The sequence below is a fragment of the Balaenoptera musculus genome, chromosome 11 (assembly GCF_009873245.2).
Source record: "Balaenoptera musculus isolate JJ_BM4_2016_0621 chromosome 11, mBalMus1.pri.v3, whole genome shotgun sequence".
Classification (NCBI taxonomy): Eukaryota; Metazoa; Chordata; class Mammalia; order Artiodactyla; family Balaenopteridae; genus Balaenoptera; species Balaenoptera musculus.
This window is the reverse complement of record NC_045795.1, coordinates 91,724,937-91,738,276: the sequence shown is the minus strand read 5'-3', so window position 1 is coordinate 91,738,276 and position 13,340 is coordinate 91,724,937.

Sequence of the window (13,340 nt, the reverse complement as noted above, 5' to 3'; positions counted from 1 at the left end):
GAAAAGGGACTTGGTTTTTGAGTTTTGTGACTTTGGGAGAAGAAAAAAACACAGAGAGATGTGCGATATGTAAGCGGTGACTTAGGCTTGTCGTTAGAAACGAGGCTGTATTGCAATTCAGTTCAGCAAGTACCATAGGATTTGAGGGCTGAAAAGAACCTTAGAGATAATCTGGCTCAGCCCTTTCATTTCACAGATGAGCAAACTCAAGTCTCAAGAATGCTAACGTTTCCATGTACCTCAAGAGCATCTGAGAAGTTTGGGTGGATTTAAACCCTTATCCAAGGTCACACTGCTGGTTAATAGGAGCACTAAACCTAAAATCTCATTCTTTGATTTTTAGGTCAGGAATCTTTCTCTAGCAGTAGTATAAATTTAACTGGGATCCTCAGGCGCCCTAGGATTTTGTGGATATACCCTCAGGAGTCTGCTAGGTAACAAAATATCTATAAGAAAATTTTATTTGTTTGAATTTCAATAATAATCTGAAAAATTAATATAAGCATATTCTGAATCATTTGAATAGCATCCTTATAATTGAATGAAGAAAAATGCCATCTAGTGCCAGTGTTTGTGTTTATGTTTGTGTTTATGATCACGTTCATGCCAAGCAGTACCACTTAAAGTATTTGGAACTAATGAGAGAAAAATGGGGTGGTTTTGATGTAGAAATGATGTCTTCTCACCGGGTAAAGGCCACATGATGTCTCAGCGCATTCCAAGAAAGAAGGTTCCTGAGAAATTTCATGAGTTAAAAGTGAGGGGAGAAAAAAAAAGGATAAGAGAACTGAATCACCCCACAACATGGAGTAGTCTAAACTAGAGAGAGAGAGAGAGAGAGAGAGAGCATGAGTACCATGTTCACACTTAAAAAGGTGACTTAATTTTAGGAAAAAAAGGGGAAAAGTTCAACTCTTACATAAAATTGATGGTTGAATTTGAGTTTAACTGGTTTGGTAGGTTTTTTGTTTTTTTCTAAACAGTTTTATTTAGCTATAATTGCTAGTATGAGTTGAATTGTGTCTCCACAAATTCATATGTTGTAGTTCTAACCTCCAGGACCTCAGAGTGTGACTTTATTTGGAAATAAGGTCATTGCAGATGTAATTAGTTAAGATTAGTCATGCTGGAGTAGGGTGGGCCCCTAATCCAAAATGACTGAGTCCTTATAAAATGGGGAAATTTGGACATACATGCACCTGGGGAGAGCACTAAGTGAAAAGAAAGGCAGAGATCAGGGTAATGCTTCTACAAGCCAAGGAACACCAGTGTTTGTCAGCAAACCACCAGAAGGTAGCGGAAAGTCACAAAACAGATTCCCCCTCGCAGCCCTCAGAAGGAACCAACCCTACCTACACCGTGATCATGAACTTCTAGCTTTCCTAACTATGGAAAAATACATTTCTGTTGTTTAAACCACTCAGTTTGTGGTATCAATACTTTGTTATAGCAGCCCTAGCAAACTGATACAATTGCCATAGAATAAATTGCACATATTTATAGTGTCAAATTTTGACCTCTGTATACACCCATGAAACCATCATCACAATCAAGATAATGAAAAAATTCATCACCCTCCAAGGGTTCTTTGTGCTTTCTTGTATTCTATTCCTTCCTACCCTCTGTGCCCTCCTCCTTGCTGCCCATCCCTAGGTTCAGTAAACTCACCTGCTTTCTCTAGATTAATTTGTACTTTCTAGAATTTCTTTCACTCAGCATAATTATTATGAGGTCCTTCCATGTTGTTGTGTGTTTTAATAGTTTGTTATTTGCTGCTGAGTAGAACTCCATTGTGGATATACCAAAATATGTTTATTCATTCACCTGTTGATGGACATTTAAATTGTTTCCAGTTTTTGCCTATTACATATAACACTACTCTGAGTATTTGTGTTCAAGTCTTTATCTGGATGTATGCTTTTATTTCTCCTGGGTAAATACCCAAGCATGAAATGACTACATCATATGGTAGGTGGGGTTTTTTGGTTTTTTTTTTTGCTTTTTAAAAAGTGCCAAACTGTTTTCCAAAGCGGTGGTACCATTTTTTATTCCCAGCAGCAGTGTGTAAGAGTGACAGTAAGCCTGCGCATTAACGACTCTTGAAGGTGAATGTTTTCAGGGAGGTAGGGAATTTTAGATGCTCTCAGAAACCACCCTACCTATTGCCTTACACCAGACTTGACTCACACACTTAGATTACTGGTCTGTTTGGTTTTGAAATGTACAACCTATGATTTATAAATTGGTTTAGAATTGGCTATTCAAATATATTATTCAAGTGTTACTTGTATATAAATCTCTAAAGAGTCCTGGACTAAAGACAGAAGATATAAATGTGCCAGTGACCAGCCATGTACCTCCCAGTGTGCCATCTGCCAGCTTAAATGTGCACCCTGAAAAGTCAGAGAGTAAAGACATCTGTCCAGCCTGCCTCCTCAGAAGGTGTTCTTTTGGATCAAGTCAAACTCTTCAGCGAAGCACTTTGCAAACTCTGGAATATGTCAGCCATTTTCTTCATGATGCCGGGAAAATGGAAGGTTCTCTGAGAGATGGGCTTCCAGCATGAGGTTTCCACAGACTGTGACAGCCTGCATGATGTGGGTGGTATCTAATGTAGAGCGTGTCGGCCAGCTGCTCCTGCTCCCTTCCCCCTCATTCCTGGGCAGAAAAAAAGGTACCAGCAGACGCTGGGACAAATAACTAAATGCCCTCTGGGGCAGTTCCTTTTGAAATCTGAAAGGAGTTTGGGATTGGAAGACAGGAAGCAATTTTCTCTGGAGTTTTCCCTATCATAGTTAAGATTTTGTTTTAATAAGGAGAAGAAGAGGGAGGAGGAGAAGAAGGAGAAGAAGAAAAATATAGCAGCTAACTCTTATTAAGCATATATTATGTGCTAGGCATGGTGCAATTTTTGCATGGATTCCATGTAGTTCTTACAACAATCCCATGAGATGCGTAGGTATGATTATCACTCTTGTTTTTTTCAGATAGGATAATTGAGATCTTAACGAGGGTAGATAACATGCCCCAGATACCAGAACTCATGCACTATATATATATATACTATGATATGGTATATAATCTCAGATTCCGTCTGTGATATAGTACTATATACAGTACTATAATCTGAAAGACCTGCACCATTTTGGTCATATTGACATAGATACACCTTTTGGGAAAATTTTTTTTAATTAAAAAAAAAAAAAGATTGATGTAACATTCTAGGAACTGTCCCCAAATATCTTAATACTTTTGGAAAGGAGAAATCTGAGGAATACTAATCACATTTTATTAGAATAATGGAGACAGTCACAAAATAATAAGATTTGATAGTCTACAGCAGGACATTTGAAAACTTTTGAAATGTAAAAGGAAACAATATTTTCATTTGTAAAACTGGAGCTTTTTAAAAAGTGAGCAGGAAGGGCCAAAGACCACCTAGGTGATTCTTAAGGACTAGGCAATTGAATGGGATCTGGTTTGCCAAGGTCACTTTCTGGAACATCACTTGGTGAGCCTATCATGAGAATTGGATTCTAAACTCAGCTTTACCACTAATAGCTTCACTTCTCTGAACCCCAAGTTCTTTGTATATTAAAGAACTGATAGAATCAGAGCTGATAGGCAGCTGATAGAATCTGTAGTTGTCACATTTTCTTCCTCCCAGAATTCTTTGGTTAAATAAAATCATAAGGAAACACTACATCAAGACATAAAAGCAAATTTGTCTGGGTTTTTGGTTGCAACCACCAAATCTACTGTAGGCAGTTCAGGTAGGAAGAGCTTAATAAAAGGTACAAGTTAGCCTACAGAGTCTCTGGAAGGCTGGACAGCTGGGCATGCATATTGCCCATCCAGGAACAAAGCAGCTAGAGAATTTTCCACCATGCCCCTATTCTGGTGGAAGCCACATTGTCACTTGCCCATCACTTGATACCTACCACACTATAGACTGGAATCCAGAAACTCTACACAGCTCTGCCTAATGATGCTGCCATTGTCCTTGCCAGAAGATCTGAGCGCCCAGCCTATGGCTGCCTTTTCATGTAGCTCATTTGTACCTGTGTGTTGCTTGACTGAACCTAGGCACTGTGCAGGACAGGAGGCCAGCTAGAAAGGGGTTGCAATACGTGCTGGGTGGGTCAGCTCACAACATATGCCATCGGTGCTCATTGAAGATGAGCAGGAGCCCCTATTTGACTGTTACCTGTCACTGTTCCGTGATGTTGATGGGACCCTGTTGGCTGGTCACTCGCTAATCAGGCTCCCAGGGCTCTGTAGACCAAAGGCAGAAAACCACCAAACTAGATTATTTCTAAGATTCTCTCTAGTGTTAAAATTTCTTGATTCTATGCATTTCTAAGGTTAAATTAGAGAAGTTTAAAGAATTATTTCCTGTAGGATTCAGCTAATTCCAATATGTTCTCTATAATTATAGTAGTTAAGGATATTATACTCAAGGAGTATGGCTTCATCTACATTTACATTTTGCTTGATTCCCTCAATTAGGTATATTGGTACAAGAACATCCAATTCACACAAAAGGAGAGAAAAGGGAGGGCAAGGGAAAGAAAGGAGGGACATTTGACAAAGACGTTGCATGGGATTTTTTTTTTTTCAGAAGGGCATATTTAGGGCCTTTCGAGGGAAGCATTTTTAAGTTTGCAAATACTTGCAGATGCAGGTATAGGAACACTGCTTACAGTGTTTGGCACAGGTTCAGATCTACAAATTCCAAGCACAAAGTTTCAAAAATCAGAAGAAAGAACAAGCAAACTTAATCCACCCTAAATATACAAAGATCTGTTTACATTATCTTTTACTCCCTAACATCTGTCAGTTACCAGAAAATAACTATTCTGGTTATTATCTGGACACCCCAAAGACAACAGAAATCAGTGAGGTACCACATTATTACGCATGGCATATACATCAACTGTATGATAACATGGAACGTACTATGTCCTTGTGCCTAAGAGCTTGGCTTCTGGATTCAGTCCCGTTAGAAGCTTTAGTCAACTTATCCACAGGATGGGAATAATAATAGTAATGGTGTCATGTTGTTGCAAGTATTAAATGGGCTAATTATTAGCACATTGCCTGAGACATGAGAAATGTTTTCTAGAACAGTCTTTGGGGCACCTACCTTGACCTTTGCTCCTTTGGAAGCCCAGTTGGTGTTGGCAGTCGAGCAGTGATTTGGAGAGGCTGCTGCCCAGGAGAGGAAATGTGGCTCCACCAATTGATCTTCTAGCGGAGAGAGATGTGATATTCATAAATGTGCAATTGACCCCCAAGTCCTCTACCATTATCAAGTTGTAGAGACAGAGCTCTCCCTTGCTTGGAACCTTCTTTATTTCTTTAAGATTGCCATAACTGTTTCTTACAGACTGATTTCATCTATATATGATTCAGTAAACACTGATGAACATTGACTAGAGGCAAAACACCATGGTCCATGAACTGGGAGGCTGGACAAACATGGACACAAATTCAGCAAATATATGTTGAGTTTCTACTATGTTTAGGGGCTATTTTTGGCTCTGAGCTTTAGCTAGGCCCTAGGGGATCAGATGTAGGCTGTGGTGGGGACATGGGAGAATGATGCTAAAGAAGCAGATGTTAGGATTGACTCTGCCCCTACATATGTGGGAAAACTACAGGTAGGGTGACCAACTGTCCCAGTTTGCCTGCAACCGAGGGGTTTACTGGTGCACAAAATTTTTCTTTTTCAGAGACTGAGTGATTTCCCAGGATGCAATATTTTGGTGCCCCAAACCAGAAAGGTCAGTCTAGACCAGAGTGAGCTGGTCATACTAACAGGTTTTATATCCACTATTATGCAGCCTCTCTACCTTGGAGGACTTTAACACCCTGCATCTAAAATGAGAAACTCTGCGCTGGGAGGTAGCTGTGATGTGGTCCAAAGTGGTCTGGAGTGGGGTTTAAGAGAGCAGATGAGACTCTGGCCCTAGCTCTTGGTATTGTGATAACCCTTGACAAATTAATTACCTCTCCAAACCTCAGCTCCCTCATCTAGAGAAGCAGGTATTGTTTAGATACCTACCCTCTGTGTGTTTGAATAGGTTAAATGAGATAGTACACATGCCTAGCACAGAGAAGAAATGCAGTGTTTTAAAAATTTTCTATCTTCAATTAAGAAAACATACTACCCTGGCTTAAAAATAAGAAATTTCATATATGTGTGCTGGTCTGCATTAAGCTTCGTCATTTGTGCTTCATGTATTGCCCTGGAAATTCTCTTTAAATGTTTTCATTGGTTGAACTCCAAGTGCAGGTGTGAACTCTTTATGTCTTGGGTATCTTTTAAAAGCTTCTAGAACTTAGCATGGTCAAATTTTGGGAACACAAAGTGCTGCAGTTACTTTGTCAGGCCCCGGAGATAAAATATGCAGCAAATATTTATTTTTTATGTGTTTTTTAAAATGCAAGTCTACCATGATGAATGTTATTTTTATATAGATCATAGGAGCCAGCTCAGATCATATCCTTTTGAAGCCTCCCCCCTTACCTAAGTTTTGCATCTTAATCCCTTTATCTGCGTGATTTCCTTGCCATGTGCAAATTTAAGGGAAAGGAAAGGTGACAGAAACAGGACAGATATACACATTTTGCCATGTAAAGTAGGCAGAAATCTTTCTGTGCCATGAGTCTGAGAAAACACAGTTGAAATGTCAAAAAAAGAAACAACAGACCCAAAACGGAGTTGCCTGTGCTAAGTCCCAAGTCAGCAAACCAAGACTTCATACCCAACCTAATTGCAGTTTCAGCCTCTCCCAGGAGTGTGACCTTTAATCAGTCAATCTGGAATTATCTGGTCAGTATTAATGAGGTAATCTGCCTGAAAGCCCCCTGCCTTTCCCCAAAGGAAGGTGACCTTGCCTGAAACAATCCATTCTTCACTAGAATAGCTTCCTTGCCCTGCCTCCTTCTGCCTATAAAAGTTTTCCATTTTGTACAGCTCCTCAGAGCCCCTTTCTATCTGCTAAGATGGGATGCTGCCCGATTCATGAATCATGAAATTAAGCAAATTAGATCTTCAAATTTACTCCGTTGAATTTTGTTTTTTAACAGACTTGGTGAAAATGGTGGAGTCGAAGACTTCCAGTGGCTTCAGGGACAATGAGAAACAGAGGCATAGTAACTGCAAACTCTTCTGAGTTCTGTCTTTCTCACCATTTCTGAGGGCTGTGGGTAAGTTCTTCTTGGTTCTGAGCTCTGTTCTCTTTGTGTCAAGCTCCTGATCTAACTGGCTTTGCAGTACAGGGCAGGTCAGCATGAGTGAGCAGATGGTCCCATGCAGAACCCAACACCCTAGCCTTTGGTTCAGTCCACAGTTTTCCATTTGATTGGAAAACCTCAGCCTTTGGTTGTGTCCCTAGATTCCACATTGGGAACTGCTGGCAGTTTAGTCTGGAGTTCCTCATTTGTCTGGAATCAGCCTGCAGTTCCCTTTCTTTGGGATCTGCTGTTTCAGTTCTTTCCCCAGCCCCCAGTTCCATTGGAACTGCTGTTGGTGTACACAGGGCCTTCTATTGGCCATTCCACAGTAACATCTCAGTGATAATGCTGGTATGTTAATGTGCACCTGAAGTAGAGGCTATTGCTAATGGGCATCTCAGAAGCCAGAAAGCCACAGAAATGTACACGAGTCAAGCATTTAGAAGGTGTTAGAGTGCTTACCCCTAACACACCCATGTTAGGTTAAGTTGGTCATGGAATGGGTTAGATTGACATTGACCTGCCAATCTTGAGAAAATTTCTGTGCAATGAGGTACACTGCAAAACATTACACAGTTTCCCAATCCAAAGGCACATCCCTTTTAGGTATTAGTTTGGCTCCAAGAGACCCAAAGGTTTAGCTAAACTAAATAAATAAATTAACGATAATAAAATGAATGCTTAAGTTCCAAAGAGTTGGGCATGCCATCTCTGGCACAGGTGCTTATTTTATGTCTAAGAACTATGGTCTCAGAAGCTATAAATATCTACAGAAATGGCAAAATCTTACTAAAGACAATCTAGTATTACAATGGCCATTATGGGGAATGTTCCAATTAGACAAGATTGTTCATTTAAGAAGTGCAGTTGAAAGCAAGGGTTCCTGAATTAAACAAACAGAATGGGATACCTATTTTAGTTGGTGTGTAGAAACATCCAAAAGGCTTCAAGATTCCAAAATAGCCTCAAGGAAAAATCTGTTGCAAAAGACTAATGGAAAATTAAAGACCCAAGAGGTACCTAAAACTGATGCTGAAAACTCGGCCTGTGTGCACCGGTGCTAAATCAAATCTCAGAGACAGAGTTTTGGGTAAAGTAGAAGAGAAGAGCTTTAATGCTTTGCCAGGCAAACGGGGACACAGCGGGCTCCTGCCCTCGAAAACTGTGGGTCCCAACCTGGGAGGATTTGGTGGGAAGTTTTTATAGCAATGGTTCAAGGGTGGGGTTGCTGCTAAGATTAGGGTGTGTGCAGGGCCTGCACTCCTTTAGTCTGGTCTCAGGTAATCTCTTGATGAGCTTCTCTGGTTCCTTTAATGTGGCCTCAGGTGGTCTTCTCTGGAATTAAGAATGCTGACATCTTCCATTCTTGGAAGTTTTAGTTCTATAAAGAGCTCAAAGATATTGTTTTGTGTATGGCTTGAGGCAGAACCAGGACCCTGCCCCGAGGCTGCACTATTGTTTCTTGACCGCTCCTCCCTTATCTCTGCGCCCCCTCCCCCCTTATCTCTGCGCCCCCTCCCTTCCCTGATTAGCAACTGTTTGAATCTGCCCTTTGGAACTCAGGGAAGGTCATGGAGGCTGGACTCTGCTCCCTACAAACAAGAAACATGGGACACAGAAAGGCTTCCGTGCCCAGGAGCCCCACAGGGTCCTGCTCGGTTTCAAAACAAAGGCAATAAAACTGACATAACTCCTACTGCTCCCCTCTATCCTTTACCAGGGTGCTCATATTCTACTAATCCTCCACCTAAACTGCCTTTCAACTACAAAGAGACTATTAAACAGTGGCCTTTTAAAATAACACCACCTGAAGTTTCAGGAGATCCTCTTTCACTCCTCTTTTACACACGGAACTAAAGGCCATAGTTTAAGAATTTTCTAAACCTAGGGAGGATTCCCAAAAGTTTTCTGAAGAGTTTAGGGTTTTTATCAGGGTGTATGACCCTGGGTTGTCAGATCTTTGTCAGCTTGTGCACATGCTGGTAGGACCTGATGAAGCCAAAAAATGGAAGTGCGAAGCATAATGACATAACCCTGAGGAGGAGATCCTCAGTGTTCAACGTGGTCCCCTCGTGGACCAAAAAATAAAGCTCGAGAAATAGCAAGCAATCTTTTAAAAGCCGTTCCTAAAGTCTTCCCTACCCACATTGGTTGGTCTATTATTCAAACATGTAAACAAAAGAAAGATGAATCTGTTGCAGATTTTAAAGTCTGTCTGGAAGCTCTTTTCCTAAGGCATTCCAGGTTTCATTCGATAAACGAGGTCACTCAACCTGCTCTAGGGGCCCTGTTTGTAAAGAAATTATCTCCTGAGATAAAAAAATAAAAGGGCAGAAAATAGGATGGAAGGCTGCTGGTTTGACTGAATTCATGACCATTGCTGAGCACTTTGCAAGTATTTTGGAACAAGACCACAAGCAAACATCTGCTAAGCTATTGGCCTTACAGCTACAACAGCTCCAAGTCCTGGCACCCAAAACAACACCTGGGCCTTCTACATCACACCCTCATAAGCATCATCAAAATGCTGGCCCAGGGACTGATGTCTCACTTGTAATCAGCTGGGGCACTGGGAAGAAAAGTCCTCAAAGGCTCTATGAAGTGTCTTCAACATCATCTCAAATGCTCCCATTTGTCCCCCTAAAGGAGGGCCCCCTTGTGGGCCCCTTCAAGAGCTGATGGGCCTCTGAGGGACACTCTGGTAAACTGCTACCAGTAATACTTTTGAACAGCCAAGGGAAAACTAAAATTAAAATTTAAAAAAATCTTGCCAAGTTCTGGTGGATATCATAGCTATACTCTCTACTTTAAACCCTATTCATAGCCTGCATGTTGTATCCTGGAAAACCTGGCAGAAGTCAGTAAAGGGTGAGAATTCTTACCAGAGTCTGCTCCCCTGAATCTCTGTCTGTAATACCAGGTAGACAGAGGAAAAGAAAATATGTTTTGCATCCTTTCTGGGGGACACCTCTTGAAGGGGAATTATTCAATATTGCCAAAATTATTTAATTATTTACTGTTTGTCTTGGCTAAAAAGTAACAAGATATTTGAAAGGATTTTTTTGTTATGTTTTGTTCTGTTTTAAGTAGCTCTGGCATCAGAAGTTGGCCAAATCTGAAGCTGATATTCAGAGCCTGATAGAAATTTTTTTTTTTTAAAGCCTTCTCCCCTAAGCTAAAAGAAAACTATGTACCCAGAGGGAAAGAAAAACCTTCTGAAGCTTTTGTGAAAGGATTTACTAAAACATTCCAAAGGCAAACAACTTGTAGGTGTTGTAAACATTCTGGCCCTAGGGAACAAAAGTCCGTATTGGAGGATCCTGCATTCTTTCTCTGTGCCTTTGAGATGTAAATGTTCTACCTGGTCTTCGCCTAGAACTCTTATCTTCTTATCTAGGCCGTCTCCTTGAAATGAAAACTTCAGGGAGGTAATTCTTATCAGAAGGAAAAAAGTAAAGGGGGAAAGGTTATTTTGAAACTTAGAGGAATGGAAAATCTTAAGTGTCTTCTTCACTACTATTAATAAAAAGCTTTAGGGAATTCCCTGGCAGTCCAGTGGTTAGGACTCAGCACTTTCACTGCCAAGGCCTGGGTTGGGGAACTAAGATACCACAAGCCATGTGGTGTGGCCAAAAAATAAATTAATTAATAAAGATCATGCTTTCTCAGTCTTTCTTCCTAGCTGAGTTTTCTGCAGTCCTCTGTTAAATACAGATGTTCTTAAGGTTCTATCTTTGACCCTCTTTTTAAATATTAAAAAAAAAAAAAGCTTTAGCTATCTGAGCAGGTAATTTTAAATTTTTCCAACTGCCAGAAACGTAATTTGGATCCAACCATTTTTATAACTAGTGAATTTTGTATTATTGTGTCTGATTCATGGCTAAAATTTTTAAATAGAAGTTATAAGGTGTCTGTGTCTGTCTATATGTTTATCTGTATCTATGTATATGTGTTGTAGATATATGGTGTTTTCTACCTCTGATATTACTATAATTACTATAATTGATTTGAAGAAGAGCTCTATTTGATTGGCTTGAAGAGAATTAAGTGCTTATATAAATTAAAGATTCCTAAAGCTCTTGGAAATATAAAAACATAACTCAAATTCAAGTTCTCATGATATAGGATTAATCTTTAGTAAATAAAAGCTAGTTTAAGGTTTTTGGTTTAATTAAAACAGGCATATCTTTAGAGTTATCAGCATTAAATATAATCCTTTCATTCTGTCTGGGTTTACTGATTAAGTTCATGTTATCTCCTACAAAATTTGTTGGCCAGAAAAATAACTTAGGATGATGATTACCTTTGTATAATGTCTAATGAAGTTTTTGCAGGTAATCGAAACATGATTGTTAAGAAAAAGTGGTTTAAAGATATAATAGATGTAAATGGAGTAAGAGTTTCTAGGTGAACTTTTCACCAGGTTGCAAAGTCTTTTGGTTACTTGTAACCTTGAGGTTTTGCCAAGTTAATTTAAATGATGAGTTAAGTCAAATTTACTGAATATCTAGATTATCTCCAAATAAAAAACTGAAACGTTACTAAAAACAGGTTTATACATTTTTGGCTTCCTTTAGCAGAGGAACTAAAGATATTTGGGTCTAATGGTAAACATGTTTTGTGTCACATTGGAAATGTACTATGAGGAAAATATACTTTTAAGAATTATGAAATGTATTCATAAATTTGTCAGTAACAGACTATTCACAACTGTTTAATGCTATTAGAAAGAAAAAGGGCAACATCTCTAGTATGCATGCAAAGTAGGATTGTGTTTTTGGTAAGAGAAGGAATGAGAAACAGAGATGCATTTCTTTGAGGGAAAAGAAAGTAATTTTGTCCTAATGTGAGACTGGGTATTTCAGAGTAGGAAAGAGGAAAAACAGAACAGAATCTGAATGTTAAAAAGAAAGTTGTAGAAGGTTTGTGGAAAAGGAGTCTTTAGAAAGAAACTTTAATATGTGGACAAGCGGGCTAAGATTGCAAAGCATCCAATTACATTCTTTAAAAAGCGAACGCCTAGAGGGCTGGTGTGTAATAGAGCAATGCCTTTTAGGTTACCTAACTGTGCCCCTACCTCTTCACAGACAGACCGAGGCATCTCACTAGTCCACTCCCTTGAGTTTACATCGTTGAGTTAGGGAGAACCTACCAGGATGCTTTCATAAATCAGGATTTGCTTTGGCAGGTCTCTAATTCCCTGGTTAGGAGTAAATGTAAATAAGGCTATGATCAGGAACCTCTCCTTAACTCTTCAAAGTACTGGGGAATCCACTGCTAAAACAATAGCTACCCAAAAAAATCCTAGGAATCTCTGGCCAAAGTCGTTCTTGGTAATAGGACAGCCCTTGACTGTCTTTTAGGTGAGTAAGGAAGTGTCTGTGCTGTGGCCAACACCACCTGCTGTACCTGGATTAACACTTCTGGGGAAGTTGAAACTCAGTTTACGTTAGATCACTGAGCAAGCCACTTGCCTTAAAAAGGTGACTCCTTCAACAGGGTCTTTCTCTGACTTATTTGATTTTGATTGGCTTGGGCCTTAGGGATTGTGGCTCTGAAGTACAGCTCAGATATTGGAAATTATCCTGCTTATAATAATCATAGTAGTTCCCCTGGTACACTGTATTCTCTCAAAATCTTTAAATGAATGTTTGCAGGTATTAATCACCAAGCAAATGATCTTAAGACTGGAACATCAAAAAAGGAACAAAGAGAATGACGAATTAAAAAAAAAAAAGAGTGAACCTAAAGTTATGACTTGCGAATACCTCAGAGATTTACCAAAAATGTCATGACCTGTGAGTACCACATGGTGTATTAGCAAAAATTGGGAGAACACAGAGTGGTAGCTGAGAGTGGTGCTAATGTCTTCAATTTGGATCACATCTGTCAGTGAAGCTGTGAGCCTGATCAAAAGGGGGGAAACTGTTAAAAAAAAAGAAACAGCAGGCCCAAAATGGAGTCACTTGTGCTAAGACCCACGTCAGCAAACCAAGACTTCATACCTAACCTAATTGCAGTTTTGGCCTCTCCCAGGAATGTGATCTTTAACCAGTCAACTTGGAATTACCTGGTCAGTACTAGTGAGATAATCTGCC